This window comes from Diuraphis noxia, unplaced genomic scaffold (genome assembly GCF_037042655.1).
Source record: "Diuraphis noxia isolate RWA-SAM2 unplaced genomic scaffold, SU_Dnox_SAM2 contig0004, whole genome shotgun sequence".
Classification (NCBI taxonomy): domain Eukaryota; kingdom Metazoa; phylum Arthropoda; class Insecta; order Hemiptera; family Aphididae; genus Diuraphis; species Diuraphis noxia.
In genome coordinates this window covers 49,893,505-49,900,540 of record NW_028301714.1, presented here as the reverse complement: position 1 = coordinate 49,900,540, position 7,036 = coordinate 49,893,505, and the positions used below count along the sequence as shown (strand labels likewise).

Below are 7,036 nucleotides of genomic sequence, written 5' to 3'. Positions count from 1 at the left end.
TCACCGCGCACCGCTCTGGCAGCACTGCCGCTGCCGCCGCCTGGCGTAATGAAGACCCATAAGCACGTCGTTCCCACAGCAACCGTCGGCAGAACGCTACTTAAAGTTCAGCTCTTCGGTGCGTGCTATCCGCTGAGACCGTACCCAACTGCGGTGCCACACACGTTTTCTAAGTTCACGTTCCAGACAGGCGGAAGTTACTACAGCAGGTAACTGATAAGCATTCCAATATTGTGTATTATAATTTAGTGCGTGTGTGTGTTTTTTTTTATTAATTTATATCAGTATAGCGTCATAACGAAGATAATTGCGGTTGGGATTAAATAATTTAACTCAAGCGTTGAGCTTATAACTTTTTTCAATCGATTTTAATCGATTTTTCATTTTATAACGTACTGGTATTAGACAATAAGAGACGCCTATGATAGGAACAGTTACTGTTAAATCGTAATATCATGTAGGGTATTAGGCACTCACTAGATCTAAAATACACAATTATATAATATAGTTTGATTATTATTTGTGCACGTATGGTAAAACAAAAATCCACGAAACAGAATTTTATTGTATAAATATTTACGTAGGTAATAGAAATACAATAAATAATCACCTCAAACTGTTCGATATGCAGTTGATTCCGCATCGGGAACCTTTGGCAAACACCGTTAATGTGTTTCGAATATTTCGACCATGGTATTATATAATTTTGTTATTGAAAAGCCTCTAAAGTCCAAAAAGAATATTGTGCACGTGTTTTTTGGCTTGTGTGCATAATAATCAAGTATAGGTATTATATGGTCTGTTATTGTTTTAAATAATTTATTCGATCGAGAAGAATACTATCGTTATTCTTTTTACCCGATAAATCGTACGATGAAATGTAATATTTTTTGGAGTTTAAACGACATAGCGACGAATACAATATTATGTACCTATTATATTATTGTGTTGTTGCGGGAACATTATCGTAATTTATTTGCCATTTATATTTCACGATAATTTTACGGTGTATACCTAAAATGTTAATTTTTAAACAAATGAATCAATTTTTAAGGGACAACTATTTCACTATTTCAGACTTTGCACAATTGCACTTAAATGACAAAATATCTATGAACAATTCAAAAACCAATTTTATACACATCACCAAATAAAATTGACAGTTTATTATCTATAAGAAATACCTATATTCGTAATTATTCAATTTTCAGATCTTGTAAATTTATTTAAAAAAAATTTTTGGCCTGCAGATATTAAGTATCTGTGTTATGATCTGTTAATCAAAAATCATATTATGATTTTTTTTAAATTAATTATTTTATGTTTTGAGGATCAAAAACTCGATAAAGCGATTAAATTGTTTTTAAAATATTATATATTTATTGTTTATTGGACTTTGGTACTATTAAAAGAGTAACTTAAGGATAATAATAATAAAAATAATAACACGTGGATTTAAATAAATATTTACGATTTTATGTTCTTAACGTTTGATATTTCTCCGACATTATGTAAATTGTATGCACATCTGGAGAGATTAAATTCAATGCGCTTGATCAGTTTCTGGATATTTAATCAAAAAACCATTCCAGCACCACTTTTTTAGTAGTTCATCGAAATTTAACTTTATAAAATGTTTAAATCAATGTTATATATCATTTATTTAGATGATCAACCACATATGTATCTTATCTGATTTTATTTAATCATAATTTTCTAAAATTATTATTAACTGTTTGCTTCAACTATTTATAGCAATTCATTTGTATTATGTATGTAGGTACTTTATAAAACATTATTAAGTTCTTTATTTCTAAACATATCATATTATAAAAGTTGTCGATTGCTTTTTGAACTTGAGAAATGATGTTGAATTCAGGCTACTTAATGTTGAATGCATAAACTCGAAACGAAATTAAAATTATTTGGGTTGCATCAAGAGTCGAAGCCATTTTAGTTATTCAGTCTAAACTAATATTCAGTTGATATGGTTACAGCTACTAAGTGCATTGTATATTATATATGGTACTAAAAAAAATCTTATTTCACAAGCTTGAAGTTTTAATACCTATTATAGTATTATATGACATGATCATTAATTTGGGGTTTTTAAAAACCTAATTCATATTTATTGGAATGGAGTAAGAATAAAAAATAATACAAAAATATTTGTGTACCAATAAAATATATTCAATTTCATTTTATTAATAGTAATTGATGAACATATTTGTTAGATAAACAAAAAAAGTTAATTATTATAATAAAAGTTATATCAACATGTTTTTATATATTCAATATTTAATAATAAACTAAATTATTCATAAAAAAAAATATCAATTTTCAAAATTCCATTATTCCCAAATTTCAGAAATTTCGAAAATCCGAATTTTGAATTTTCGTTCATATTATAATGTGTTCAAATTATATGTGTTTTGAACTAATTTGTATAATTTCCAAAAATATTCAATTTGATTAATATTTATTTTGTTATTATATGTTTAAGTCGTAGAAAATTGTTATAATGTTATAGTATTGTACCATTATCAATGCAAAATTATATAATTAATTATGCTTACAACAATAATATTATAACATTTGTCACTTCAATTTTTTTTTAAGTTTTAGAATAATATGTGTGATAATTATTTTTAAATAACTTGAGTTACTGAATATGAATTAGAGATACGAATCATGAGAATCATTACATTTATTTTAAAGATTTAAACAATAATAAAATAATATCTGTTGTTTTATGTTTTTAAAATTGTAATGACAAGCTTGTAGCCAGAGCGTTAGCTTAAGTACAATGCGTCAGTGAAAAATTTTACACTATAAAATAGTCTATTATTATGAATTAATTGGAAACTATGATTACCTCTATATAATAATAAATAACTTCTATAAATAAAGTTAAAAACAATTTTCCACTGTAACTACAGTTGAAAAATAAAAAAATTGAAATGTTGATAGTTATTTTCTGGTACTAAATCAATAAACAGATATAAAAACGAGAGGTTAATCATTATAAATTTTAATTTTAAAAACGTATTCAGTTATAATTCAAAAGTATAAAAAGTACATATTTAAATTGTTTGGAAAAACATGAAACTATAAATGTTTATCATATTATTATCTGAAATATTTCTTATTAAACTGTTTATTCAATCTATAAGATGTTTAATTATTATTATTTAGCAAATTCAATTAATATTGTATAATCTATTTTACAGATTAAGAATCTTAATTTATAATGGTAACATACCATTATTGGTGTGTACCTCAATGTTTCATCACATTGAAATGAGATTTCAATTTAAACTTATCATGTATTTTTGATAAACATACATTTCATATATATTTTTTTTTCCTAGAATAATTTTTTTTCTTGTAAATATTCCTTGATGCTAACTAAGAATTGTCTCTAAATATATGTGCAAATTTGTTTGTAATAATCTTGAAATATAATTAAATCAAAATTGAAATAAAATATATTTATTAGTATATAAAAATACACAGTATAACTATACATATCTTAAGGTTAAAGCGGTTAAATTTGTTTGAATGTTACGTATAATTATGGAGTTTATTAAAAATAAATAGTGATAATAATATCTAAATATTTCATCTATGTATACACTATAAATAATAAAATAATTTATTTGCCAATAATTTAAGGTAGCTTAATATTATTCAACAACGAAATAAGTCTATTCAAATAAAACCATATTAGATGATGTTCTACTAAGAAAATTGTTTTTTCACGCTTTGTGTTTTAATGTTTGATAAATATTATAAATTATTATTTAACGCTGTTGCAATCATAATTATTGGCATAGACATATCTTATCTCCTGAAAATAACTAATAAATGATTTTTACTTATAATATTTAATTAAAAAGGTTTGTTCTAACCATTTCAAATATTATAACACATACAAATACGTAAATGGGTATATTTTTGAAATATAAAATCTTATAATATCATTCACAAACATGCAAATTAGTATCGTTCATGTGGTTATATGTTTATAACATTGGAACAGAATACCTTAAATTTCCGTATACAACTAGAGAATCATAAATGCATACTTATTTATTTAATATTTTGATAACTTGATTCATATCGTTCATGTCTGTCATATGCAGAGTAATTACTAACTATAAACAAAGTAAAATCAATAAATCATACAATGATTTCGATAAAAGTTGTTTGTAATATAAATTCGTTAATAATTAACGTAGTTAAATGGTTTTGTTTTGATTATAATATAATTACTATCACTACTATCAAGTACTTAATAATTATGTATCCAATTTATATTGTTCAATAGCTATAATTGTGTGCTATACATAATTTAAACGTAATAATTCGATAAATTGTAAGGTGCAACTAATACAATCACTATCATATTATATATTGTTTAAAGAAAACTAATGAATGTTATATATTTTTGAAATTCAGTAACTTTTGTGACAGTCTGCAATAATACCTGTTTAAAAATGAGAATCGTTCGTTTGCCGTCGAATGTCAATACAATATATTATAATATTCTGTAAACGATGGAGGTGTATTCGTTTTTTTTTTTTTTGGACTGTTTGAATTTTTTTCTAAGGTGTCTAACTGAAAAATACACAAGACATATATACAGATATTACGCACAGCCAATTCGGACACCATAAGATTTCTTATATGGACATATTATAAGTTATACTATTTATTTACCACCCGACAACGTGTACTCGTCCGAGAAATATTGGTGAAGGGGTTTTTTTTTGTACTCATGGACGTCATTAAAATCGCACCAGCGTGTCTTATGTCAACATTTATCACCAAATAGACTCTCCAATATTGTAGTGTGAACGAAACTGCACGTTTGCAATATATATGACGCCTTTGCTGTGGTAATAGGAATAAAAGTGTCTGAGGAATGAAAAAAAAATCATGCGTAAAATATGGCCACTCGTTTGAATGAAAAATAACTTTTGGATAATGGGATTTTTGTCAGTGTCTTGACGGTTTATATCATTTATTTTTTATATTACATAATATATGTATATATATTTTGCGACGCCATGAGTTCTTCAATTAAGAAAAATAGTTTTTTTTCTTTTTCTTAAGCACCAGTCGATTCCACTCAGAAATAAATTAAGCTTAATTTTGTATGCCCATTAACTTGCTCTCATTTTTGACAGATTAAAACAGATTTCTTAAATTTTTAAATAAATCAAATGAAAGGTAGTAAATTAATAAATGATCAGATGCAGGAAAAGTAATCTAAATAGTAAATAGGCATCCATATTGCTAACGTATTTGTTTTTTTTAAGTAAACACATACTAGTTTTTTTATTTTTATGCAATAATGTGAATAATTTAAAATTTTCGGGTAAAAGTAATGCATTTTTTTTAATAACGTTTGATACATTTTACATTTTGATAATTATGATCCTTTTAAGAAACGTATCATCATTAATATTTTCTATCATACTAATTTTCATAATTTAATTTTTCTTTTGTTATTTAGATTAACCATTATAGAAAAATGAAATGACACTTTCACTAAGAATAATTGAGTTTTCATAAGATATTCTATCTCCATACTTAAGGTATTTTATTATGTTTGAATTAAATAGGTGTTTTATTACCATTGAATTTCTTAAAATAGTAGTAATGTATTCATTCATAATACAGTAACTATGTATATTAGGAATAGCTAGGTCCTATAATTTTTGTTTTCTAAGTATGAATATGACTAATCGCATTTCGAAAAGACAATGAATATTTAGTTATGTTAATTTTATTTTATTAAATTTGAATAGTAGTTTATTTTTAAATAAATATCTAAACCACGACAGATGTATACCAGTAAAACAAAAAATTTCAGTTAATATTTAAATTTAGGCTATACCAACCTGATAATATTCTATGTATTTTATAAATTTTATGATTTCATGGACATCCTGGAAACTGCAATTAATACACTATACTAAAATGTTTTGAAAGTAAAATTTTCAACACATTATAAATAATTATGTAAAATTAAATTTAAATATTTGAACTTAAAGTCATATTTTAGATTATACAGCTTATAAGATTATAGGGATTTTGTTAGAAATTTAATCAATTTTGACATCAACTTGGGAAAATTTTTCATTTATTTTCTTAGTTTACGATTGAGGCGATTTAAAAATTTGAAATACTATTCTTAAGATTGGTTTTGGACTTTTGGTTAAGAATGTTCTACTTTTTTTTACTATACATTTTATCCTTGATCTTTGTTTATTATTTAAAAATATAAGGAGGAAATTATATAATAAATTATATTTTAATGCAATGATTAATAGCTAAATTTTAATCATTGATATCTCGAATCATGGTATTGATGTATTAATTTGACCTAAATTGTATTCTTATGTATGTATTCAGAAACAAATACGTTGTTTTACAGAAAATGTTTTTACATGTTATAATCATATTTAAGAATTAGTTAGATAATTATAATATAATATTAGTGTTTTACCATAGTCGGTTTTCATATTAAAGCTTGGTCACGTTCACTTGTGACTTGACAACCTTATAGGATTAATTAGTGAACCTTGGAATTTATCACTCATTTTAGTTAGAAGATAAAAATGGTATTGTTTTGTCTTTAAAAATCTTTACAATTATTATAAGTTTACCGTTCATGGTATTTATGTTTTTTCTGAGTTAAATGTCTTTTTCAAATAAAAAATGTTGATATTAGGATAAATATTTATCATTATATTTGTTGAGGCTGTTCTAATTTGTTACAATATGTTGTTATAATGGAAACCATTTTATAATTTATTCCTTATATTATTCCAATGAATGTCAAATCGGGTTTTTATCTAGTTTAACTTTTCATTATCTGGGTATATCGGGTGACCAACTGTAAAGAAGTCCTCCCAATCAACTAGTCAAATACGATGTATAAGATATACACGAAAAACCCACAAATCCTAATTATGCTATGAGAGAAAGATAAATGTTTTTTTCAAATAATTTTGATGCATTGTAA

At 24.6% G+C, this 7,036-nt stretch overlaps 1 protein-coding gene across 3 annotated transcripts in view; it reads left to right on the top strand.

The window, feature by feature from the left end:
- Nucleotides 1-57: 57 nt before the first annotated feature.
- Nucleotides 58-7,036, top strand: part of LOC107164544 (dual 3',5'-cyclic-AMP and -GMP phosphodiesterase 11A-like) — a 92,296-nt gene continuing 85,317 nt past the window's right edge. For 2 of the 3 annotated variants that reach the window (XM_015512403.2, XM_089225959.1), the window contains exon 1: nucleotides 58-209. The gene's annotated coding sequence lies outside the window, so the exon portion shown is untranslated. Of the gene's footprint in view, nucleotides 210-5,521; nucleotides 5,604-7,036 lie in introns of all 3 variants that reach the window. The other variant, XM_089225958.1, reaches the window with a different exon arrangement.